Here is a 26149-nt window from a genome sequence, read left to right as displayed (position 1 = left end):
GAGCCCCAGAAATGTGTCTCCTTCAGACAATAAGGAGACTAGCACTCCTTTCTAATACCCTGAAGGGGGAACACTGCCCGCTAAGTACTTCTCACAGTCCCTGACCATTTAGTATTGGTCTCCAACCTAGCCTTTACAAAGCCCAAAACTTCTCAGGTGGTCCTTGGGTGGGGTGTGGGCTTACACTGAGCTATACCAGGTCTGCCTGTGGCCTGAAGCATCATGCATTTTCTGTTGTTTATTTGCAGATTTTTCTCCTTTGATTTTTCATCTTTATTGATGTGGATAGTCAAGTAGTGGAAATCATGTCATAGGAGTTCTTATAGCTACTCATTGGTGGAAAGAAGCAGAGAACAGCACATCTCTCTTAACGACAGAAGAGGCAGAACATGGAGGCATTCAGGGGAACTGAATGTGGAACCAGCATTTCACTGAGAGACCTGATAGGAATCCAGGAATAAAAAATAATCAGCTGCTTTAGTTTTAACTGCCACAGTTGAATTTTTAGATTAAAAAATATGAGATCTATTATAATCCATGGGTAGGCTGATGACTTCAGTTGTATGAGATTCTTCTCTGACCTGAAACAGATGAGCAGGGAAGAGTCAGTGCAATTTGTGCTACAGAAGCAGGCTAGAAATTCAAGGGAAGGAACCATTCCTGGGGAAGTGCACAGGTGCATGAGAAGAAGACAAAGATTTGCCTCATGCAGCATTGTTGTGGGAAGCTTCTTAGGAAAACAGACTGAAAAAATAGATCAGTGAAGTGGTCTTCTCTTGGTAAAAGTGTTTTTGTCAAAATGTAATTATTCTGTGGAAATGTGTCAAAATTCAAAATGGGAAAATGAGAAACAATTATCTTTTGACTTTCTCATTTCACTGTCAAATTGTTTCATTTGTGCAAGTGAAAATGTTTCATTCTGATTTCCTTGTTTAGATCTGGACTTTTCTGTTGCAACATTGCTATTGTATTTACATATTTCTACCTATATATTCCATATTTATATTGCCTCACTGTTGCAGAAGAACAGTATTTCTGGTTCTGCAGAAACATTTCTATCTTATTTTTTTGTTCTGATTTGAAAAGTTAGTTTTTAAAATGGTGATCTTGCCCCCCAGAACAGACATGCAGATTTTTGTGGCACCTCTGCTTCTAAATGAGAAGAATTCATTTTGCCCTCAATTTTGTGTGCACAGCAAAACCACCTGAGGCCAAGGAGACTGTAGTGTTTTGGATCAGTCCCTGTTCTGAGCTCAGGTTTTGGTTCTATGGACTTACAGTGATTGAGTAGTAGTAACCAATCCCTGAATAATATATGTCTTCCTAATGCTTTCTAGAGCGATTCGGATTACTTTCATCTACTTTCCATACTTTCTTTAGGAGCCCTTCCTCTCATGCCCCAGTGGTGCCACTCTCAGTTCCACCATGCAGTCAAGTCACAATCGCTGTGGAAATGTACACCACAGAAAGAGCAGCTGTACAGAAAGTCTCCAGTTACCTTTCTTACCAATTCAGCACCATTTCCTTCTTCTGAGGTAGGCCAGTGTGCTGTGCAAGTGCCTGCTTTCTAAGCTTGCAATGCTTTTCTTTGGATTCTCTGCACCACTGATTCATATTTTGGGTTGGCATTTAAAATGCAATTCTTAACAGCGACATTGGGAGGAATTAAAACAGAGAATTAACAGTTTTTAGGAAATAACTGGTTGTGAATAGCAGTTCTTGTGCATCACTTCAAAATCCTTCACATCAGTCTGCACTTGGGGAAAGAACAAAAGAGATTCCAGAGACAGAGATGTTTTTCCCCAAGAGGGTATGTGTGTGCAGAGGGGGTGAGCGCTAATTGTCCCCCCTCTGCTCCTTGTGTCCAAGCCAACATGGCAAAGAAATCAAGTGGGATTTAGTGCCGATGTAAATCAGAAAGGCAAGAGGAGCAGTGCTTTTCCCAGCTACCGCCTTATGTTTTCCCTCCCCGACTCGGGGCCTTGGGAGGTTGCTGCTGCATTGGTGGAGGATGACTGAAGCGTGCATTCATAGCAGCAAAAGTCAGTTTTAAAAAAATTTCCCAGGTGAGTGTCAGCGTGCCACTAATCAAATTGAGGATTGATTGCAAAACTAAAAATGAAGTAAACGCTTTGCATAATTTGGTAGACTGCTGCTGCGTGTGTGCGTGTATGTGTTTATAGACTCTTCCTTAAGCATTGTGAATTGCATTAATCATGGAAAGAGAGGCACTCGGTGTTCATATTCTTGATGCAGTTCCCGAGCTTTTTTGTATGTTCCGGACAGGAGTAAGGGCTGAGTTAGGAGATATGGGAAAGACTGGGCCTTGTTCTCCAACTGCTGTATTTGTGGGCAAGATTTAAAGGCAGTTCAATGTATTTTGCAGTCTAAAATTTCAGCAATTTTAGACTGCATTCGATATTTACTGTGTAGAAAGGGAAAGACCTGTTTTATCTCAGCTTCTAGGATTGCTTAAATTAAATGCCTGTGCCTACTTGGGTAAACACGGCTATTGAAATAAAGCACATGGAATCCCAGATCCAGTTGCAACACCCCAAAAATGCAGCTTTAATGCTTCTGAGAAGGCCCCACAGATTGCCAGTTCTCACCAAGCATCAATCAAAGCCCCTGAAGCCAGGCTTATTTACATCAGCCCAGAGTCCGGTCCATGAAGTAAATACATGTTCTTTCTCTCACTAAGACCTCGCAAATTCCCCAGCCCTGCCTAAGCCTACAGCAGCTTTCTGTCTCATTTACGTTGGCTTGAGTGGGATGAGTTAAGATTAAGCAGAGGGATTGACACAGTAAGAGAGTCGGCCAGCTCTCTGATGCCTTTCAGTTGGCTGCAAGTAGACTGAACTAACCCCCTTTCTCCCTACGAAGACTTTACAACATAAATAGCCTCCTGGCAGTGCAGATGGACTGCTCTGTTCAGGCCATCCCTATTTTATTCTGAGAGATGAAACAAAATGACCACAGCTTATTTGACTAGCTCTAGATTCATTGCTTTGACCTGTTTTCTCAGTAAAGCCAAACCCAACCTGTGCCAGTTACCTGGAGCATTGGACTGGACTCATCACTTTTAATTCTTTTCTTTCTCTGAGGAAGGAGGGAGCTTCTAAAAGGTTCCTTAAGGCCGCCTTATTTTCCCTCCCATACTGATCCTGTCCTTCAGGATATCACCGTCAGTCCTTAGGTACTGTCAGGCCGCTGTGCTGAGCTCATTGGCATGCCAGGTCCTTATCTCCACATTTGTGTTGTCTCACAAAGCAGTATGTAGGGATGCTTTGGCAATACAAAAGGAAGGTTTTCCTAGCTGTCATGGTGAAAGGAGAAGGCACTGGAAAACACTAGTTTAAATCTTGGTGCAGTGCTCCCCCAGTGACTGTTAACTCAACCTTCAAGTGCCTCCATCTTCCTACTGGTAGGAAGGGGTAAATAGGGAAAAAAGGGGGAAAATGTAATGAACCTACTCATTAATATCTGTAAACCCCCTAAATGATCGGTGCAAATCTTCGTGTGAGACAATCAGTGTACCGAAGGGTCTGCTAATTTGTAGCCCCTTGCTAATTTGTAGCCCCTTGCAAGTGTACAGGAACAGCACTCTCCTGCTGCAGGCAGGGCTGCCTGCCGTTGGGTGAGGGGCTGAGGGAGGCCAGGCAGAAGCAGCAAGGTGCCTTGGGAAACAGGCAGGAATTGCAAGGAGGAGGGAGAGGTCTCAAAATCCCACCCAGCCGACAGGTTCCCTGCTGAGCTGGTCCTGCAAGAGGAAAGAAAACATGGTCTTGTCCCTCAAAAGCTGCTGCCTTGCTTTCTGTGCCTGCCCTCTTCTAGCTGCCGGGGCTGTCTGGAACAGCACAGCCAGAAAAGCAGAACAGGGCAGGGACTTCTTCCCCCGTGCCATCAGCCTGCGGGGACTCACACTGGCGAGGCCAGAGCCTCCAATGAGTACGGGAGGGCGCATGGTCACAGTGAAGTGGGCTGAGGAGCAGCGAGAAGACAGAGGGGACGCTGTCAGCAGGTGTTTTGGATAATCAGAGGTGCATTGCTATTGAGGCTGTGAGGCATACATTTGCAACATGGCCATAGGCTGGCAGGATCAAGCTATGAAGGCAGAAGAGGCTGAGGAGAGTGCTGGTGCCTTTCTGCAGAGGTGGTCCCTGGCAGGAGCACTGTGCTGTTGGATGAGAGAGAAAGGGGAGGCTTCAGGGCTGCCTGAGAATGTTGAAGAGGGCACGCTGAGCTGGTGCTTTCCATCTAGCTGTCATTCCCTTCTTGTTCAACCACCTCTGTTGTTCCCTGACCCAGTCCTCCGCTCCAGGCAGTACTTTGTGTTGTTTCTTTTTTGCCCCTCTGAGCCTCTCATCAAGGTGTAAATAACCCTTCCCACTCCATGTGGATCTGCAGGGCTCTGCTATTCTCCTGCAGGGCTAAAAATTGTCTGCAGCAAAGCAGCTGCTCTGTAGAATTTATCTGACTAAAAGATTAGACTCCCTGAAATGCATCAAAGGGCTAGATCCTCACGGCTGGTATAAATCCTCATTTACAACATAGATCACAGCTATACCCAACATGTAAATCACAGTGCTCCCTTCTGAGTTGAAAATCTATGAATCTATGAAAATTGGCGTAATTGCATTGATTTCAGGAGGGCTGTTGTGATTTACGCTGGCTGGGGACGCGGCCCAGCGTACGCCCATCCTGTTAGAACAAATTAGAATTCTCTCTGTGGCGCGGCAGTTCAGCATCCAGGCAGGCTGGGTCAGCGGCAGCGTGCTGCGCCTGCCGTCAGCTCCTCCGGTTCTCCCAGGGCCCAGAGAGGAGCGGGGCTCTCAGCTCCCCCCTGGACACTAAGCCTGTGCCTTTGCCTCCCTGTTAGGCTGTGTTTGAAAAATACTATTGCCCAGCAAAGTGGTACAGTGTAGAATGTAGGAGAGGCAGCGCTTTGACCAAGAGAAGCCTGCAAGGGTTTTCACAAGCTAACTTGTCCTGTCAGATGTGGTTCAGGAAATGCTTTTGCAGAATGCATCCTGCACTTTTGCCCATAGACCTCTCTGAAGAGGGTCTGAAGACCCTCAGTGCCGGTTCCTCAGCACAGCAAAGGATGCATGCACAGTAAGCATCAAATCAGATCAACAGCCATTGAGTCTTTACTGCGTGCAATGAAGGGATCTTGCTTTCTGGCTGCTGCATAAGCAGAGGCTGCTGCAAAATTAGAAGAGGGTGAACAAATAGCAAAGGGGAAATATGGAGAAGAATCCCAAACAAGGCATTTTGTTCTGCATGCAACCCATAAGAAAGCTCAAGATTGTTTACTATTAACTGGGTTTACATGGGATTGTTTTCAGGTAGAACAGCAATTCACCTTAAAGTCTCTGGAATAAGAATCAAAGTCGTTAGTCTCACATAGCATTTACTAAAGCCTTTGTTGACAGTGAAAGCTCTATTTAAGGCTACACTTGCACTTGTCTTACAATGGCTTGTTTTCTGATGCTCACAATTTCCTGAAAAGATTATTCCTCTGGATTAAATTTTCAATGCTTGGCCTTTGCTCAGGAGCAAAATTTTTCTTGTTTTGGAGAGAAGCATATTGATTGCATTTCTAAGAAAAAGTAGAAAACAAACTTTTATATTACCAAATCACATTTGGATTCTTTTGCATACGATTTAATCCTGATGAAATCTGCAAGTTAAAAATATGTGGTTTGCCTAATTCTCACCCAAGACTGGAGTCAAGGTCAATTGATTTTGGACATGTTCAATGAACAGTTTCCACTGTGCTTAGAGTCATGAGAGTGCAAGTCACAACAAATAAATATTGACAGGACTGTGAAAGCACAGAATGTGGCCAAATTCTTCTTTTGACTACACAGTGGTATCTCTCTGGGGATATTGATGGTGCTTTTGCATATTTTCATAATCCAGGCTTTGGAGGACTTTCAGGTTTGGATTTTGTTTTAAATTGTCCGGTTGTGGTGCTATGATGGATGTTTGATTTCTCTAAAGAGCTGTGTAAATAATAGATCTCATTTTGATGGCCAACCTGAAACTTGCAGCTTCTAGTGAATAAACAATACAACCGTAGTGTTTCACCCAGCTCTGTTGCAACAGCCACTTCCAGTCTAAAGCAGAGTCCCGAGATTGTATCAGGGGTATGAGTCTGCCACTAGTTTCTGTCATTAGCAAGTAGAAGAGACGAGGCATTAAACGAAGGGTGTGCACCCTCCCCCTCACTCCTACTTCCAACCACTGCTCTTTGGTGGGGAGATGATGTTTGGTCATCCAACCTCCTTGGTCCCCTGGGCTGCACCGTGTCTATCAGGGCGTTCCTCCCTGTGCTGGACTGCCTGGCGTCTCAGCCACCGCAACAAAAGACAGGCCTATGCTCTACAATGTCCTGTAAAAAATCAACCTGCACTCTCATCTTTCTGTTGAAAGGAAAGTCAGCCTGGACACATTTAGTATAAAAACTGCCACTGATTGCAGGTTTTATTGGCATTTGCCACAGCTGGCTCCAACACAAGTTTCTGTGAGCTAGGTGTGGCCCTGAAAACCTCCATCCCACTCATGCTAGACCTGTCCTGGCTTGCTTGCTTGAGGAAAAGAGCTCATACTTGGTGCACAAAAACCCTTTACGGGAAGGACATCTTGACCTAGCTACAAATAGGAAGAGGATGCCTTCTCGGGCAACGCACTTTTCTGTCCTCCTTTTATCTTGTGCTGCCGTGCTTCCTCCCCACCTCATTGCTAGGGAAACCCTTTTCCTCTGGCACATGCTGCTCTGACGATGAAACTGTTTGTGTGGAACATCCCTGCCTTGTCAGAAAATCTGGTTTTGGTGGCTTTTTTCTGGCTGGCTTGCCTGGAAGGGTGGCGATTCAAATCATCTCCGCATGTGTGAGTGAAAGGAGTGCCTGGCGTCTGCAGCTGGCTACCAGATGAGTGGCCATGCTGCTTGACTTTACCTCCTACCCTCCCAGGGAGCTGGGGACCTATCTAACATGCAAGCGGGGCAGGTCCCTGGCTGCCTCACGAATTTCCCGGCCGGCTGGTGGGAGGGTGGGCTGGTGCCTGCCACTGAAGCAGGTTGTTCCATTCCTGCTTAGTGGATGTTTTTACTACAGTGGGAAATGAAGCAAAATATCAAAGCTGGCTGAGACTGTGTTGTGAGGAAATCCTCTGATCTTGCTAGCTCTGCTCAGTGTTTAGCCTTTTATCAGGACATGAGCTCATTGCTGTTTCAGGCTAAAGACAGAGCTTTGTATGGATGCTTTGCTTTCACTCTGGAAATTCTCAGTTTGACTTGCAGCTTGTGTCAGAAAGGGCCTGATCACAAAACATGTTAATGCTTTTACCAGGAAAGTTAGCAAGCACTTACGCGTCACTCTCTTCCAAGGCATACAGGTGTATAAGTAGAGAAGAGTCACACATCTCTCTTTGAATCAGGTTCTCAGAGCATCCATCTAGATACTAATTATCTTCTGCAGAAGACCCCCAATTTCTTTTATGTCACTGAGAGCTCTAGTTGCCTGGCAATGCTCAGTAACATCCAAGTGCCTCGGAGGACTGGATGTAAACTGCAACATCGGCGCATTGTAAATGGAGGCAGGCGTATTTCAAGATTTTTACAGAGGAAAAGGTGCGCAGAAAAGTTTAAACAGACAGCTGAAATGAGTTCTTTTTATTCACATGATATTTTATTCCTTGTGATAACCAACTTCTGCTTGTATTAAATAAACTCCAACAAAACCTCCCCCAGCCTTTGTCTGATGTTTTATTTTTCTGTTGCTGATCTGTGTGTCATACTCATGATTCTGTTCCTGCCAAAATTTAGACAAGGGGATGTCTGACTAGGATATCCAGAGCCTTGTCAGAATATGCAGGGCAGGACTGAGGGACATGGCCTGAGGCATCAGCCTGCCTTGGTGCTGGCTGGGTCATCTCGAGGGGCGTCACAAGGCTCCTGACATGTGAGCATGGGCTCACATGCTCTGTGACAGTGAGCGTGGGTTGTAGGAGCTGATGGGCAGCTTACCAGCAGGGCCAAATGGCCAGTTCTTCAAGTTGTGGCCATGTCTCTTTCCCCAAGGCAAGCTTGTTAATAGCTTATTTAAAACAATCCCGAAGACTTGGTGATAGACTTAGCCTCAGCTTCCAGAGCTGGCATAAGCTGTGGCAACTCCGGCGTAATGTCTGGTCTACTGCAGAAGGGGCACTTGCCCTGCTCCGTGCCTTTTCCCTCAATGTAGCCCCCACCTAAGCAGCATGATTGCCTTCACCTGGCTTCCTAGGTCCTGTTTCCAGGCTGCACTGCGCAGCAAGATCAGGTACTCAGAAGACCTCTGTTCTGTTACGGAAAGACTCAGACTGCACCAGTCACAGGACTACTCAGAGCATTTAAGCTACAATTTATGGCTTAAATCCAGGCTCAGCAGCAGGCGGTCGCATGCATTAGCGCCTGCCTTCAGTGTGGTAGCCCTCTATTGCAGAAGCAAGAGGAAACTTCAGAAAGGGCTGGCAGAGTGCTGGCTTTGTTTTGTTTTCTGCTCTGTTTGGTATTTCATCTAACTGTCAGGAGAGTATTTATTTTTTTTCATAACAGACTTTGTCTTCATAATGCCTCTGAACACAGGACAGCAGCTGAATGCTGTGTTTGCCACGTGGCTGGGGAAATGCGTGTTTCTGTCAGCTCACGGTTTTCTTCCTTTAGCAGTGGTAGAAATGAGTTGTAATCGAGCACTGCTGTGGAAGTTACCCCTGCTTAACTCTAAGGTGAAGCCTGTTTGTTTGTATTGTAAACTCTAATTCAGCAATGACCAGTTCAAATTGTGCTTTTAAATGCAAAGGTACATAAAATGGTTGTGTCATGGACAGCTGACCTACCATTTAAGTATTTTTCTTGCTCAGATTGCAGTTCCTTAGAGTCTGGAGTAACAGCTTTCCAGAAGATCTGTGATAAAATGATCTCCAGATAAAAGGATCCCCCCAGTTTCCTGGGGGAACTGGGTTTCTTAACTGGATTTTTCCTTTTTCTCTTAACAGACTTGAAGTGGTGCCTGTAGTAGGAAGAGGAGCTGCCATGTCCCAGCCCATTCCAAGTGGAAGGAGGATCCTGATGCTGCCTCTAGCTGTCCACCAAAAGGCTCACCATCGTGTGCATATTCCATGACTGGGTGAAGAACACTTTGGCACCCGTTCACACTTCACATCATCACAAAGGTGATGCTGGGGAAGGGCAAACTATTGTATTCTGAATTCAGAAAAGCATAACGTAAAGAAGGATGTGCTCTCTCTCTGTCATCTCTTTGAACACCACAGTCAGCGCTAGTTTCCCTGCATTCCCTTTCTTTTCCTTAATATCAGAGTGGCCCTCAAGAAGACATTGTGCTCCATGCCTCTGGGTGGTGCTTGGTACAAGTCGAAGAAAATTGAACTTTCATGGCGGTATAGTTCAACATCCTCTCATTGCACAGCTGTGTGGATGCCAGGCTTCAACCACTCCCTTCAGTGTGGGCACTATGTCATTCTTGCCATTTCTTGCAGTAACCTAAAGCATGAATGCTGTTGGTCAGCAAGCAGGTAATTTAAATATTAAGAGAAATGTAGGAGAAGTGTGCCAGGAGGGTGGGGACCTCAGGATGAAGTACCTGCCATAGATTAAAGATCATAAGATTATTGTACTTTCCTAGTTTTAATTAATTACTTTCCTTGTTTGTTTTTTACCTGCTAATTTAGCTCCTTTTTTACTTTAGGTATATGTGATATAAGGGTCTAATACAATTTACCAGAATGTATTTGTCCACAATCTAATTTACCACAATATATTTGATTTTCAAAATATATTTTGAAAATCAGAGTGTTATCTTCATCAATTACAAGCAAAAAAGTTCCCAGAAATAATATAGGAAATAATAAGGAAATAATAAGGAAAAAGAAATAATAAGGAAAAAAAGCTAAATTTGTATTTCAGTGGACTCTCAAAGGCTTATCTCCGTGGGAATGCTATATGTAAATCTGCAGTGTTTTATCTAGATTGTGTTTAGTCCTGCATTTGGACTTCAACTCTATGGTAAGTGCAAAGAATCTCTCCACAATAAAAGTGGAGTAAGCTGCCTTGGAGCTAGTGAAGGTGTGCAAGATCAGCCACAAACTAGCTAATGTCCTGTATGTCCTGCTCCATCCTGTCTTGCAGCAACTTGTGTATACCTTCAGTTAATATTTTTGCTTGTAATCAGACTGTTGGATAAATTAGGATAGTTACAGTATTAAAAAACAGGTGGTGTAGTGGAGAAAGCAGCATTGTGCTGCTTTATTTGAAGTGTACCTGCTGCCTGTTGCAAACCTTCTCAGTGCTTCCCCTTTCCCCTTCCTGACAAGTTAGCTGTCCTGTCTACACAGAGTAAACGCTGACTGCAAAATTCTCTGGTGTACAGGCCTACTGAAGTCTCACTGCCAGATGTACACCGGGCTACAGTGTTTGAGCCAGCTTCTTGATCCTTCGTGCTTTTGAGCATCGCTTGGTCTAAACTGGCCACTGCACTCTTATTTCCTCTGCTTCTTCCGGCACACTTTCTAGAAATGAGAACACAGAGCTCTGCCGATCCCAGGGATCATGCTCACCTCCTTTTCCTGTGCCAGAACTTTGCAGTGGCAGAAACTCATGCTTTCTCAGAATCTCCCTTCACGGTTCTTATCATAAATATTAGAAGCCAAATTATTCTTTATTTGAGTAGCATAAAAAATACACTAAGATAGACAAAGCAGTGAGTTATCAGTCCTGTTTCCTGCCACACTTTCTTTAGCATTCTCAAGTGCTCTTTGGGTTAAGATCACTTTACAGAAGCTGAAGATACGGCCTTATACACAAAAAGTAATTGGTAAAATGATTTTCCAAAGTACCCCCTTTTAATACCTCTCCATTATTCCAGAATAACCGTAAGAGCTTTCTTTTTTACACAGAAAAATCCAGTGTCATGATTACAACGTCAGAACTTTAATGGATGTAAATTTTCACAAGGAAGGAGACAATGTAATTTTACTGAAGCTGATTCTATACTGCCCCATGCATTGTACAATCATTTCCACTTTTACTGTGTTGGGCATGAAACACCCTTGGCTTAGAACAGTAGAGATTTAAAGTCACTTAGTGTTGGTCTGAATGACTATGTAAATTGCAAGAGGCAGAGAATCAGATTCTGTGCCTATAAATTTTATCAAGCCAGCTGCTTGTCAAATTTCATTTTTGCTTTATTTAATCATTAGATATTACTGGGAGAAAATTGTACATTCTGCTGTTAGCTCTTCTGGTGTAAATCTGGAATAAGAGCCCAATTCTTATCTATCTATCTCCTCTGGTCTGGTATCAGTGGAAATCAATTGCAGTGAAATTTACTTTAGATTTAAGCTACCATATTCATAGCATAATGTGGTCTTTGTGGTTCTTAAACAGATGCAAGGAAATGCCTACGGTTGTAAAAACCGATCCAGGCCAGCTGATTTCATATCATAGCGTTTACTTCTGTGTGCTGTATCGTATTCTACTACACACCTTTGAACATCAGACATTCAATTAGCTGGCCATTGAGCTAGCTAAAATTAAAAAAATAGTTACTGGCACGTACTGAGTCATCCATCAGGTTTACAGGGAGAGGCAAAACTGCTAATTGTTGTAATAGTACCTGAAGCAAAGGTGTGGCTAATTTAGCAAGTACCTACCATTCAAACAGTGATCAGCTTCCACTTTAATGTCTTGGAAAAGCTCTTCCTGTGTTATATAATCCCTTCTGCACACTTTTCCTGCAAATTTATCCTGGGAACAGAGTGGGTAGATGGGGTGATGTGCCCTGGTCAATTTATGTTCCGTGGGGCTGAGAGCATTGCAACACAGTAGAAGAGGTGCTTGAGATGAAACACGGGAGCCTAAGTCAGCAGTTGTAAGCACTGGGGGCAGGAGTGGCTGTGGGAAACGCAGGAGCCGGGCTGGTCGTGTATAAATTGAACTGAAGCCCTGGTTCTTCACAAGAAAATACTTTGTGTAACAGGGGAGAGGCGTAAGTTATCGTCAGTCCTGCAATGCCAGCACCTTTTAGCTCAAGAGATGTAATGCTACTATGCGTGAGGGGCAGAGGATCTGCCCAACAGGGAATTTATCCAAACTGGTGCTGTTTGGCTTCTTCTTGGCAGTTCCCATGTACAAAGTGTTCAGAGAAGGACATCTAGCTAAAGGGTGTTAGCTCTCCAATTACCCTTGCCTAGTATAATGGCTCCCAGAGGCCCATTCTTTGCTGCTATAAATTAGAATAACCCTTAAGGTTGACTAATTTGTCCATGCCCTTTACTAGGGATGAGGGTGATACGCAGGAGATGTAGAGCTGCCTTCTCCCCTCATAGCCTCAGGGCTCTCTTATCCACCTCAGCCCAGCCAGCAGTGGGGATCAGTTATAATCCTGACTTCGCGCTAACAGTAAGAAAAAGCCACCTAGGCAGGATGTCACAGAGGCCAAACTAAATCCCTGCAGAAATGTACCGCCGTTCTCTTCTGTGGAAAGCCTGCGCAGCAAGGCACTACCCGTGGCATGCTGCTGCCTCCCTTCCCCTCCCACTTCCACACGTGCTCCCTTACAGGTGTGCCCACTCAGAGTGAAGGCTGGAGGGCTGTCTTGAACCGGGCAGTGAAGCGTCCTTGGCCTGCTGACAGGTATTTAGCTGGGCCCATGTGAGCAGACAGCAGTGGTGAGGCAAGTATTTGTGTAGGGCTGCGCTCCTGCATGGCTTGTGCAGAGGCACCGAAACAGCACTGATCACACTGCATTCACAACCAGCACGTGCCGGGCCCTGAGAAGGCAAAGCAAGCATTTCCAGTCCTCTGGCTACGGCAGCGCCGGGGTTGCGTAGCCCAATGGGCACTTGCATAAGCAGCAAGCATGGGTTGTCCCTTGTCTGTGGCTCAGGAAAAAAAGATTTTTTTTCTTTTTGGTTACCTATGGACCTTCTTCAGCTTCCCCAAAGTTGCATTTTCAGCGTGGAGAGATGCTGCTAGGAGCCCGAGGAGGCAATGATGTGCTGATCTGCATGTATAATTTAAAGGAAAGGGAAAAGACCTTGTATGGAGAAACCTTCACCTGAAAGGAACTGTTTTGTTCTGCTTTAATCTCTTGTTTGATTGACCCTTTCTGGTGACAAACCTGGTGCACTGCTGCTGTACCTTTCAGGCCGGGCAGCAGAGGTTATTTCCGTCCTGGAAATGGTCATTTGGTAAGTGCTAGAGGTGAACGTGCAAGGCAGTGATACTACCCCAGCCTAAAAGTTCCTTTAGAGTGGCAGCTTGGATTTAAAAGAGGTTCCAGAGGAGCCTCTGCATCCCCACCAGGGGCTGATGGAAGTTGGCACATCTGTTTTTACAACGTAGAGCTGGGAATGGGGGTGTTTACATCGGGTTTCATGTAGGCACCTCACTCTCCAACCTTTGTGAAGCTGTGTTGAGGTATACCTGAAGACCCTTGGGGTTCCCTGTCCCGTCCTTTGCACCCTCCCAGCAGCTTGGGGAACCCTCCCCCCTGAAGAGTAACCTTGGGAGGGCGGGGGGAGGCTGCGTTATTTTTCAGTCACATCAGTTCCCTGATCCACTTCCTATACAGCGGAGCAAACATTTGTCCCAGCACAGCAGATGGGTGGTGTGAGGAGGGAACCTGTGGGGAGGGGAGAAGAGATTAAGTCTACTAAACCAGCACTGCCACCAAATAAATGTGCCTTGAATTACAGCTGCTGGAAGGTAATCTGTCAGTGTTTCCCATACAGAAAGGTGCCTTTCCAAAGGGTGACAGGGAACAGGAGTCGAGCTTAGCAACTAAGCTTTGAGAAGCACGTTTGTTTCAGTTAAATCTAAAAGAAGCCAGATATTCTTTTCTTTAAGTTTATCCAGCCAAACCACCGTCCGTTGCCCTGTTTCCCTTTGAATTATCTCCTCTGAGTTCCCTGCAGTGCCTTGAGTTTACTCTGGAGGGAATGGAAGCAGAATTGAGCTATGGCGGCTCATTTCCCTGTGGTTTTCTGAAGAAAACGAATCCGTGACACGGGGATCCCTGTGTGTTACCTGCTGGCTTAGGCAGAAGGTAAGTGAAGGCATCTAACTGAACCTAAATGCTTGCAGAGTGGCTGTCAGTCACAGACTGAAAGGGCCGGCGTGATGGAGGGCAGGAAAAGTGCGTGAAGGACGAGGAGACTAACTCCTCTTTCATTGATGCGAGTGTTTATCAAGAGACTTCTTTAGCGTTATTGTTATTACCATGGTGTAAACCAAGCAAACAGTGAGAAGAATCAGGCAAAAGTTTGAATGAGCCTGGTTTTTCATGCATTCACCTTATATGACTGCTCCTACCCCTCGTGCAACATATAATAAATGTTGCTAAGTTATTTGTTACGGTCATCACTGCAGAATACCAATTCTAACAGTACTGCACCCTGGTCAGACCCCAGCTTCCTCCTCTCCCCTCCCACCCCTCACACATACTTATTTTAGGGCGTGCAGGTGCTGCAGATATTAGGGGGAACTGACTGACCAACACGAGGCTCAATTTTTTGCTCTGAGCTGTACCCCTGAAAACAAACCTTTTTTTTTCTTTTCTCTCAGCCTATTTCCTTCTGTTTCTACATCAAAGCAATAGGGAAGCCCTAGCCCTCACGCTTGATTTCACCACAACTGGAGAGTATTCAGCTGCACTGAGACCTTGTCCACAACCTCAACAAGGTTTGGTCAGGTTTCACAGTGGGAAAACGGTCTGCTCCTGTCTCTGAATGTGTGGGATTGCACGAGGGAATGTGATGAATGAGAATATTTTTCTTCCTCAGCATATCTGCTGAAATCCCACTGGACAACGTGTGACTGGCAAAACTCTCCCATAAGTCTGAGTGTTGTGGCCCATCCCAAATCTTATCTCACGTTAAAGGATTAAAGAGTGTGCCAGTATTTCTCCACCAAAGGTTTCCGAAAATCCTGTGAAGAAAGCCTCTGCTTTTCTCACTCTCACTGGCTGGGAACCAGTGGTGACTCCAAGCAGGTTGGGCCAGTTCTCCTTACCACTCCTCCCTGGCCTGGGGCTGCCACCACCTTCCCCAGGCATGGCTGACTCCATCCAGCCCTGCCTTGGGCATCTCTGGCCTGGATTCACTGGTGCTCCCGATTCCTGGAGAGTGCTGCAGGCACCGGGGCTGATTTGCAGAAGGAGCCAGCAGAGGTGGGACAGATCTCATGTACCTGGGCTGCATGCTGTGCAGGGTATCACTCTAGGTGATTCTTCTTCATTTTCTTTCTTGAAATTTGAAGGGAAAAAGGGAGACTAGTGGTCCCCCAAATCCCTACCAGCAGATAGATTCTCAGCTGGTGCAGACCACCAGGATGTTATTGCACTGAATTCCAGCCAAGAGCCTGGCCCCACGTTCTTTAAATGGAAGCAATACTCAAAGCAGCATAGAAAATAAATGTCCTCTCTTTAGATGTAACAAGTGATTGCCCCTTTGGAGGTGATAATATTGTTTAATTCTTTTGCTCGGTGTCCTGCCAAGGAGTTCAGTGCTGGATAATACAAATAAAAACCATCCCCACGCTGAAGGGCTGAAGAGAGAGACATACTGCAGACTGGGTTTGCCAGGGAATAAATAGGTGAGCATGGTTTCATGTTTAGCACTTTTACCCATGATGAAGAGCAGGACGGATTCAGAAATGAGTAAGCCTGAGACGGGGTTTTTTTTCCCCAGTTGATCTTGGAAGAAAAAATGCCATCCAGTGAATTTAGGAGAGTTCAAATGGGGATGTAGCTAGAGAGCAGTGTTTGGCAAGGGAGGGGAAGACAAACTGTTCAGGGCAAAATCTCCCCACAGGAGAAAATTACCTTAGAAATTCCCTCTTAAATAAATCAGCAGTTCTTTTCCAAATAATCCCATTTAATGCACCTGCACTGCAAACTGACTGTCTAATTCATTACCCGTGTAACAAAACTCACATAGTTAAACCACATTTTCTAATTTAACCAGAGTATCTGACAGCAAAGGGCCACTGAACAACTTAAGTACACTTCTTCAAAGGTCAGAGACAATTGACCAAAGCTTACCTTGTTTTTCTGGCTACATGAAGCCTATATTTCTAGCCGAGCCTTAACTATAAAGAAAATCTTGGCTGCAAGGATAAGGAAAGTAGCAGCGCCCTTATCTTGGCTGCATAGCTATATACACCTGCATGGGCAAATGAGGTGCCTGTACCACAGCAGAATTCACACATGTTCATGTGTAATTCTAGGTTGTGATTCTCTTAGTTATCGATTATTGTTCTGTAAAGTTTTCAAGCTTGTGTCCAGATTTATAAATGCTTATATAAACCTTGCCTGCTTCCTGCGCCCAAGTCAAACAGTAGGGATTTACACCTGCCCTTCACATGGTCCTGGAGGTGATGTACGTCTTTAGCTGCACACTTTTGCCAACTTGTCTGCATGGCTATTTACACAATATTTACAACATACGTTGTCTCAAAAAATGAATTACACTTGGTTATCTATTCAGAGGTTTTCACGTGTCACAAACCATGATTAAGCATATATGGTAAAGGAAGAGGGTAAAAATTACATAGAAAGATCTGTATTAAGAGGTTAAACACATCCACAGATACAATCAACTGACAATGTGATTACCATGGGATTGAAGATTGAGTGTTTTGGTATTTCTAAAAGCCTTCCAGGACCATCTGCACTTATAACACTCTAATACTTTAATGCACCTTTTTTTAATTTTAGAACTTGAAGTGTGAAATTCTCACATACCAGTTTCCCAGGCTTGTATTCTTAATATGCCCTCCTATCACACTGGCATTCATAGGAATTTACTATGAATGCAGGGTCGGGCCCTGCTACAACTTTCTGTTTTCTAAGTCTGTTAGGGAAACATAAGAAGAAGCAGATATTACATGTGCAAATTTTCGCTTTCATCTCTAGGTGGGTATGAACAGTCGGTCATTAGTTAATGATAAGAGCTGGCATTCCTGATAAGCCCACAGTTCCTTCAGGCTTGCTGGAAGGCTGCAATCCTATTAGTCAGATGCTGTAATAGTTGTTTTTTTAATTACCTTGGAGTCAAGATAAGTCTTCCCTTTCTGAGCTACTAGGAATTACTCACGGATACATGTCCAAGGGAAGGATTTGGCCTCCACGTTTTAATTAAGATCACGTTTAAATACAGGGTAAAATACAAACCTTTTTCTACGGTACCCAACAAACGTCTTTCCTACTTGACCTGTCCCCTGCCTCTTTGTCATCATCCTTCAGGGTTCACGTGACTTCCTTCACATCCCACCCTCAGCCTCACACTTGCCACCACCGACAGTCTGATCACCCGGAGCAGGGGACCTGAGGACAGTCAGGGGACAGGTCTGTACTGCAGTTTGGTTGTGCCAAAGTCAAAAAAGACTGTGAGAGGGGATCTCAGGACAGCATGCTGGCAGAGAACCAAGAGGAGTGTGTCAGCTGCTGTGTTTTGTAAACTAGCAGCAATCCTTTTGCCACTGTGGATTGCAAAAGCAGCAGTGCTGCCAATGTTTATATGCCTCTGGCATCCTGACTAAGAATCTTTTAATTACATCATAGGTATGTGCAATAGGTTTTGGTTTTTTGCTAGCTAGCAGGGAGATCTTTGTCTAGATGAAAGGCACGTGGTCGAGCATGTACCTGCGCATCAGAATTATAGCTGGGGCCGCACCAGAACCAAAAGGACATAGCCTTATTTTTTTAGCAGTGATTGGGGTAGTAATGGGGGCAGGGGGACATTGTCCTCTTAGGTTGTAAGCCTAACCAGTAGTACTGCATTGTTTTGTACCAGGTGTTACTCTACTATGTATAATTTGACTTTCGCTACATTGTACTGTGTAACAGAATTTTGTATAGCAACCCTCCTTTGCTATGCTCCAGCTTGTAGCTAATGGGAATTGAAGACATTGTAAGGGAGCATAAGACTGTAAACCAAAGGTTTGGTTTGGTTTCGTTTGGTTTGGTTTGGTTTTTTCCCTGTGGTCCATATCCAAAGCTGTGAGATTAAATGTGCACTGGGTCTTTTCCTAGTGGAGTTTGTCCTTCTTGGGTAAGGGCTAGTTGTCAATAGGAACTTGATCTAAAGAGTATCAAGTAAGGTGTTAGTCTAATCTCTTACAGAAGTCCAGCAAACTTTCATCAAAGGAACAAGAAACTCAAAACTAGAAAGGCCACTAGTTTCATGTCTGGAGTATATGGACAGATATCATCATTTAATTCTTCGATTGCTCGTCATTTTCTTGGTTTCACCAGCAATATAAGCAGTTTTGCGCCATCCTTCTTTAAGAAGGGAAGTAAGTACATTATTCTAAGATGATCAAGACCCCAGTTGAACCCATCACTATGAAGGATGCTGGCACAGGTAGAAAAGATGAACGCTATTCAATGGAAGTAGAAGTGTGATCTTGAGAGAGACAGGGTGGCATGGCACTGAGGAAAGTAGCCTTGTAAAATCCAGACACAGTTTCCTTCCCTTCCCTGGCTTCTTCGTGACCTGCAGTGCGTCACTGAGAGCATCCATAGCCATTCTTCCTCACCTTGTTGATTCTGCTCACCTCTGAACAGGGGTTCAGAGAAAGCTCAGCTGTTTGTGTAGCAGCTGCAGAGGTACATGGCCTGTGTTGTCCAAGACAGTGAGCAGCAGAGATTTGGTGGCTGCTCCATGAACAGACAAACCTTTCCTGCAGTGGAGAAGTTGCAATCCTGAGAGCGGCTGTAGCAAGTACACGTACTCTGCTACTGCTGACCCAGGTAGACCCATCCTGCTCCTAAGGCAGAACCCTGCACTAGCTCTCAATTCTTTAATCTGTAGAAGGGTGTAAGAGGATTGCTGTGCCTCACAGACATGAAGTGTAGATAATTACAAGTGTGAGACACTGAAATATTACACTAGTAGAAGTACCTCAGATGAAGAATTGTTGCTCTGTCAAGGCTAATGTGATTTTCTCCAGGTTGTCCTGTTCAGTTGGATTCTAAAGGGCAGGGATATGGTTTTCTTAAACTCTGTGGAATGATGCTAGAATTCTGTTTGTTGTCTTTTATTTTCTGTGATAGTCTATAGGACTGTTCCATAAGGGATCAAAGCATCTCTGTGGACCTTGCTCACCACATCCTTCTTCCCTTTTCTTCTCCTTTGAACTTGAATAGACACTCCACTGCAGTATTCTGATAAGTAGCGGAAAAATCCATCTGAGCTGGTACCAGTTTTATATAATTTAGATCACAGAGGTGCATTGGACCACTTTCTGTGGGGAAAAAAAAGAGGTGAATCATCCTGAGGTGGGCGCAATACCCTCAAGAGTAAGATCTTGGGTCCTAAAATGACAAGTTACTGCAGGCAAACTGAACCGCTTAGCTCACAAATCCTTCCCAATCATAATGTATAACAAAAGAAGGATCTTTTCTCAGGTTAATGTTTGAGCTTCTTCTCATCTTCTGTGCCACTTTCCAGAAACGGCTGCAATACTAAATTAATCTTTTTGGATATGAGTTGATACTGCACATCAAATTTCTCTTTTGCATTCAGTGAGGGCCCAGTGGTTCTAGCAAACTTCAAAAGGGATTTCATACTCTGTAAAATTCTGTAAAATCCTTCCCATTTCTCTGTATCAAAGTCTGATATTTTTTTCCAGGGCTGTACAAGCTCACACTACCTACCTAGTCTGTCAGTCCACATCACTTTCATGTGTTTCTGAATTGCTAATGAAGGCTACATGGGCCTCAAAGCTTCCAAAGGGTTCCCTTCAACTGGGTTTGCACAACCTGAATTAATTCTCCTCTAGAAATCCCGAAGTGTCTTGTCCCTTTGTCCCATTGCTTACAAAGAGAATTTCCCTTGGTAGTGAGGGTGGGGTCTTAGAGGCCCAGCAACAACATCAGTGACCAAAGGTTATCGCTTTTGCTTTGCAAATTATTTCTAGGGAAACAGAGAGGATGCAGAATCTGGGATGTTTGCAGCTGAAATTCCTACTTTTGCTCTGCTGTAGCTGAGCTTCAAGTCTTCTTGTAAAATACTGAGTGTTCACTTAGGAAGCCTTGAACACTGCTGTTTATAATGTAACATCCCAGAACTTCAATAGCTGACTGGAAAACTGCTGAAATCTCCAAATGTGCAACTTTACTTACAAACCACTACTATTGTTGTGACAGTGGTGCAGTCGTACTTTTTCTCACCTTTCCTTTCTACTTATCCAGCTTAGCTATGGATCTAGTAAACACATATGCCTACAAAGGAGGGACAAGAGGTGTCTTCCCTTCTAAAGTCGTCTCTGTTCCCGAGATGGGACAGAGGTGGTGTTTGTGCTGTTCCTCTATATTGTACCTCCATGCTCCATCAGGGCACTTGCAGGCCTTACAGCAGTCTGTTCATAACAGCAATCTGGTGTGTGTATACTCGGCCCTTCTGTTCAGGTTAAACTCTTGCGTTCACCCCAGCAAAATGTTATATCTGTTGCCGTGTCTATCCCTGTCATTCGTGGTGTCTTCCTGCTCAGCATATATTACTATTACGTTTTCTGTGCAGAACCAGACCTTCTTCCTGAAGTGCTGGTGACTGAAAGGACTGCCAGAAGGATCAGCTAGCAGTGGTTCAGAGTTGAGCAGAAATGAGTGTTTGACTCTCAGAAATTATTATTTTGTGACCAGGCATCATCTCCTAACAGATAACAGCAGATTTGTTCTTTGTTCATTGTCTCTGCAAAAATATGGCAGTTCCTGGTACTCATCTGGAAATGACCAAATCGCGTCAGTGCCCTGGTCTATGGTCTCCTTGTCTAGGGTAACATGTTCATCAGTGACCAGGAGAGACACTACCAAGCAAAGAAATTTCGTAGCTGGGAAATAAACTGTTAGTAGAGATTTCTTCCTCGTGATAAGCACTTAATTGTTGGCTTATATCCTAAAATGAAAGGTTAAAGAACACATTTTGTATGCTAGTAACTATTTTTTACCAAACAGTTCAAGCTTTTTTTTCATTCCTGTGATTTCTTTAACCCCAAGAACAGCCTGTGACTATGAACTCTCCATGTTGATAACATGTTGATGGTGGAGAGATTTGTCTTTATGATTTAGAATTCTGTAATGAGAACAGAAGGAAAGAATGAAAGTATTCTCAGAAGGCAATTAATTCTTTCTGCAGGTTGTATCAGAAATGTTCTTGAAACCCTTTGTCCTCTGTGTGAAAACAGAATATGAAAGAAACCAAGAAGGTGAAAGAAACCAAGAAGGTATGGAGGGCTGATCCCAAAAAGGACCTATGCACATAATGTGGCATATAACTGAGATATAGGTGCCTAAGTGCAAAGCTGCATACCTGAAGGTGTCCACCTCACCTTGTATGTCATAAAGTTTTTACTTTAATATTCCTCAACCGGCTGAAGTTGTGCATCTGCTCATGCCCAGAAACGTCTCAGTCCTGAGAAAGCTGAGCAGAGTGACACCTATCCCATCTTTAACCCAGCAACTATGCACTCAGTGCTTATTTCCCCAGAGAGATCTATGCTGCTAAGTATTGTCACAGCACATCTGGCACGGAGGATCCAAACAATGGAGTGGAAACCTTACTTTTCTTTTAAGACTTGGCAGGGGAAGGTGGCAGGGGCAGGTGCCTTCTATACAATAGCCTACTGGTTCAATAGGCTACCCTTCACTCACAAGGCTCTGCCAAAGTGGCTCAAATCCACACCTTCCCCAACAGTACCCAAACCACCAAGTTAAAAGCCAGTCTGGGCAGAAAAGGACACCTTAACATAGCTGTCAGCTTCTGAGAGCAAGCTTAGTTGTGCCATGTCCTAAATCATAGCAGTTGGGACAGGGAGTCGCAGGATCCCCACATACAGTGGGTTCCCCTTATGGCAGTTTCTGTGGCAACTGGTGCTGTCGTTGTCCTTGGTCACCCACCACGTCCCTGCTCTGCAGCAAGTCACGCATCGGTCCAGGGTGGCACGGACAGCTGTACGGATGTGCTTTCAACAGCCTGGAATCCCTGACCTAGAGCTCGATTCTTTCTTCATACCAATATCGGTTCAGGGTAAAGCAGTCAAAACGGTACAAATCAGAGGGAATTCTAGTCCACCAGATGTCTTAAGGATGCTCCAGTTACCAACCAAACAAGAAAGCAGTGTAACATCAGAATTAAAATCATATATATATATATATGACCCTATATGTTTTTCTTTCTTTCTGCAGCCCTTTTCTTATGTTTTCCTGAAAGTAGAGTAATTAATAGCATGGGTGGTATGTGTTTGTTGCTACATGGTTATAGAAAAGGTGCCAGAGCCCTGTAATAAATTATTTTTCTGAAACAGTAAATATCCGGACAACTAACTGTCAAGGATTTTCCATGCACAGATGGGAGCTGCAGAAGAGCAGATCTGTGGGGTCTGAATCTCCTGCAGCACAAAAGGAGCCCTTTCATGTTACATGAAAACACCCTGCAGTGTTCAAAATTAATTCCTTTGGATCAGGGGGAATCAATTTTGGTCAAATTGCCTTCAATCAAATGACTAATGGTTTTGTTAAAAATCTCATTGTCAGTCTTGAAGAGAGATGTTGATCTGGATAAGCTGTGCTGAGCTTCCCTTCACTCCCTCACCGCTCATGGCTTGAGAAAACTCTTCAGAAAAATATCCCATGCAGCATATTATGATGTTATCATTCGCACAGCTCATTCACAGAGCTATCCAATCGGATTTTAAATTGCATGTAAATCTTCAACTAAATATAATCCAGATTTCATATTGTTTTATTATTTTCTTCCTCTATATCTGTTCCCGGAGTGTGTTCAATAAGACCATATTATTCCTTCCTCTGTCATGAATATGCATTATGTTCAGGTTTTCGTTTGGGGATCTGGGATGGGCAAAGCTGGTGGGGTTTCTTTCTTGTGAAATCTGGTTGATCAGGGGAGTTGTGGTTTCTTAATTCTCTAAAATTCAATATCGGGCCAATTCCACTTCTCTTTATCTGATCGGATTTTGGTGTGGCATTAGATTAAAAAAATGCCATTGTGGAGTGTAGCATCTGAGATTTAAAGAAAGAATTACGTCTGTTCAATTGTGGTGAACGTTATTTGCCCTTTGTGTGCAAGTCTTCTATTAGATCCAGCGGGTTTTGCCTTGGATAATAAGGAAGGGATTATGTGAAAGATAAGTTGATTATTCAATAATTCCCCAGGAAAAAATTCTGAAGCAAATTCAGGTGATAAACACCATCTGTGTAGGGAAGAACAGTCTGTGAATGGATATGGTAAATCTCTTATATGTGTGTGTGCAATATGTTCTCCATATCCCAAGTTGAGGTAGTCAGGTCCACTGCCCAAGTCAGAAATCTTCCACTCCCAGCCCACCCCCAGGCAACAGAGCACTTGACCATATCATGGACATCCAGTGCTTTATTTCCAGATCTTTCTTTGGGTTAAGCAGAGAAAAAGTAGTAAGTTTTCAGTGTCTCTGAATAATGTTCTCACTGCTGGTAAGCTCCAGTCTTTTCTTGTTTACTAGCGCAGCTCACTTGAGGATTTCTTCTCCAGGTTTGCTTTGAGTCATTCTAGTGATTTGCTTGCTTCTCTGCATAGCTTCTCACATCTCTGCATTGATATCACCATGGGTAAGGTTCTTCTGGAAGGCATTTTTTTTTTTTTTTTGCTTCTTCATTTTTTTTCTAAATATATGTATCCAATGGGAAGCTGGTACCAGGCTTTCGCATCATTTCTTCATATGAACTACGCAAGAGCCAGAAGATGCTCCAGATTAAGTTTTCCAGTATGTCTTGATGTCCACTGGTGGCTTCACTGTTTCATTGCTTGGCTGTCATATGGAAAATCTCCACTGCTTTGTTCCTTGGGAAATTTGGTTCTTGGTGGCCTCTAAATTCTGCCCATGATGGTTAGGGAAGCCAAACTATGTGATCTGGGGATTACACTAGGTCTGGTGCTTTGAAAGGCTCCATAAAGTGGTAACTGTCCTGATTGCAGTGCAGCATAGCACTTTTTTAGCCCACCAACCTGCTACGTTAGCCTTCACAGGACAGAATAGGCTCTGCTGCTGCACAATGCACAACGCTCACACACACAGAAATTTAAGAGAGACTGGTTTATTCTTATGCAGAGTAGCTATAAAGAATGCAGCGGATGATGAAGACTTGCAGCATTGTAACTGACTGTACAAGAAGCAGACAATGGAAATCGGGCCCTTGATCTTTCATGTAATGCCTTGTTGAGCCCAGACTTAGTACCACAATCAACTTTATATTGCTCATGTGGTTGTAGTGTATGAAACTGTTTACTGCTCTTTTAAATCTGCTTTCTCCAAGGTAACGTTACAGTAGGAACCATAGGATGTTTAGTTGCATATCTCTGGGAGATTTTTCCAAATGTTAGGGATGTTGATATAATTTTTTTTAAAGTTTGATTGTCTTCCTTCCTTTGATTGAAGTTAATAATTGTAGACAATGTTTCCAAACAGCTGTGAAACCAATCCAGACTTGCTAGTAACACAGAGAAGGGGAAAGATTTGGAAACTGAAATGTCATGAGATTTTTTATCAGTGTGGCAAACTTTTTGAACCGATATATTTTGATTTACCTTATCAAAGGTTTAAAAAGCATAGTGATAACAAGCTCATCGCATAGACATTTTCAAGATTAGTAAGTTATCTTAAAACTTTCTGCATTATCTCCACACTTCAGTTCACCAAGCTTTCTGCATCTGAACATTTTAAAGAGGCTTCAAATAATTTTCAGGGTGATTACTTAAAATTCAGAATATGCCACGATGAGGGCTAGCTTTTCTGCAATGGTTTTGAAGTGACGAAGTAACCTACTGACTTGCATTACAGTACACAGTTCATGACATACTGTCCTCATGAATCACTGAAATCCCTCTTTCCAGTCATGCCCAAGGCTCTCCTCCTGCATACCCTCACACCCCTTTCTATACCTCTCACCAAGAGCTGCTTTTATCATCCTGATTCGCACAAGACACCATCTAACGAATGCTTTTCCAGCATTTGGGGAGTGGTGGTTTCTCTTGTCTAAGCTCATACACACCCTTTGAGACCGTAGGAATCCTAAGAGCCTTTTGACAGGGGGGTAAGAGTGAAGTATGCTGTGCTCATCATTTGCTACGCTCACACCTCCTTCCCCCCGCCTTTTCCTGTTATTGTTTGTTAGTGTTTTGTGTACTTCTCTTTGAATTGTAAGATTTTGAGGGAAGAAGACAGGTTCTTACTGTGTGTTCATCTGCCAGGGCAGGGCTGTGGTCTTAGTGGTATTTGTGATAGTGAGTGGCTTGGCGTTTGGGGGTATTTTAAGGGAGGTAGCGAGGTGTTTGAGGGTGTTTTAGAGGATGTAGTAGACACGGGTGCTGCACTAAATTCGTGCATAACAGAGGACTGGAGAAGCAGGGGCCATTGCAATACTTTCTCCTTCTCAACACCCATTTTAGCTCAGTTCTTAATAAATGAGCTAGCCTGGGGGTAAGGGTCCACAGCCCCTATCTGTAGTGCTCTTGAAAAAGGGGTAGCTTTTTTTGCCTTGATGAATATCCAAGACAAATGAACATGCCAAAGATTTCCCAGGCCAAACTGGGCTGTGTGGTCACCCAGTCTAAAGCAAATAAAGATCCTCCTGAATAGATTATGTTTAATTATGTTAACTAAACATAGGAGATTGTGTTTAATATAAATGTCTAACACATGGAAGAACTGATAATGTCCTTCCTTTCTTCTCTGTCTTGGTTTCAGGAAGATGTGAAATAATGATCTGCATTGCATTCACATGCTCTTTTTTTTTTTTTCTGAAAACGGCTGGGTGTGTAATGGTAGAGCAGGGAGAACAGTTATCTCAGAAAAAGGTGTATTCCCTTCAGCATTCCTCTGGCGTGGTCTGCAGTCATTCTGTTGGGTGCAGTGTCCGTGCCTGTCTCCTAACCTGGTATGCTGCTCATGACAGGCTGTGCATCCCATTCTCAATTAGAATGTTTTAATAGCACTGACATAGCTGCATGGTCAAGTGCCATTCAAAAGTGAAGGATGTGAGCCCTTTCAGAGCAACAGAAAGGGGAAAATGGCAGGTTTGGATCTAGC

The 26149-nt window shown here is 43.9% G+C and overlaps 1 long non-coding RNA gene across 4 annotated transcripts in view; it reads left to right on the top strand.

The window, feature by feature from the left end:
* The first annotated feature begins 1283 nt into the window (after positions 1-1283).
* The window catches only part of LOC142418505 (uncharacterized), a 51072-nt gene continuing 26206 nt past the window's right edge, over positions 1284-26149 (top strand). For 2 of the 4 annotated variants that reach the window (XR_012778312.1, XR_012778310.1), the window contains exons 1-3: positions 1284-1535; positions 9043-14111; positions 17310-17411. This is a non-coding gene — a long non-coding RNA (uncharacterized LOC142418505). Of the gene's footprint in view, positions 1536-9042; positions 14112-17309; positions 17412-21204; positions 21945-26149 lie in introns of those variants that run through there. The other 2 variants (XR_012778313.1, XR_012778311.1) reach the window with 2 other exon arrangements.

Source organism: Mycteria americana, chromosome 1 (genome assembly GCF_035582795.1).
Source record: "Mycteria americana isolate JAX WOST 10 ecotype Jacksonville Zoo and Gardens chromosome 1, USCA_MyAme_1.0, whole genome shotgun sequence".
NCBI lineage: Eukaryota > Metazoa > Chordata > Aves > Ciconiiformes > Ciconiidae > Mycteria > Mycteria americana.
The sequence above is the reverse complement of the archived record's forward strand: the minus strand, read 5'-3'. Positions and strand labels throughout refer to the sequence as shown.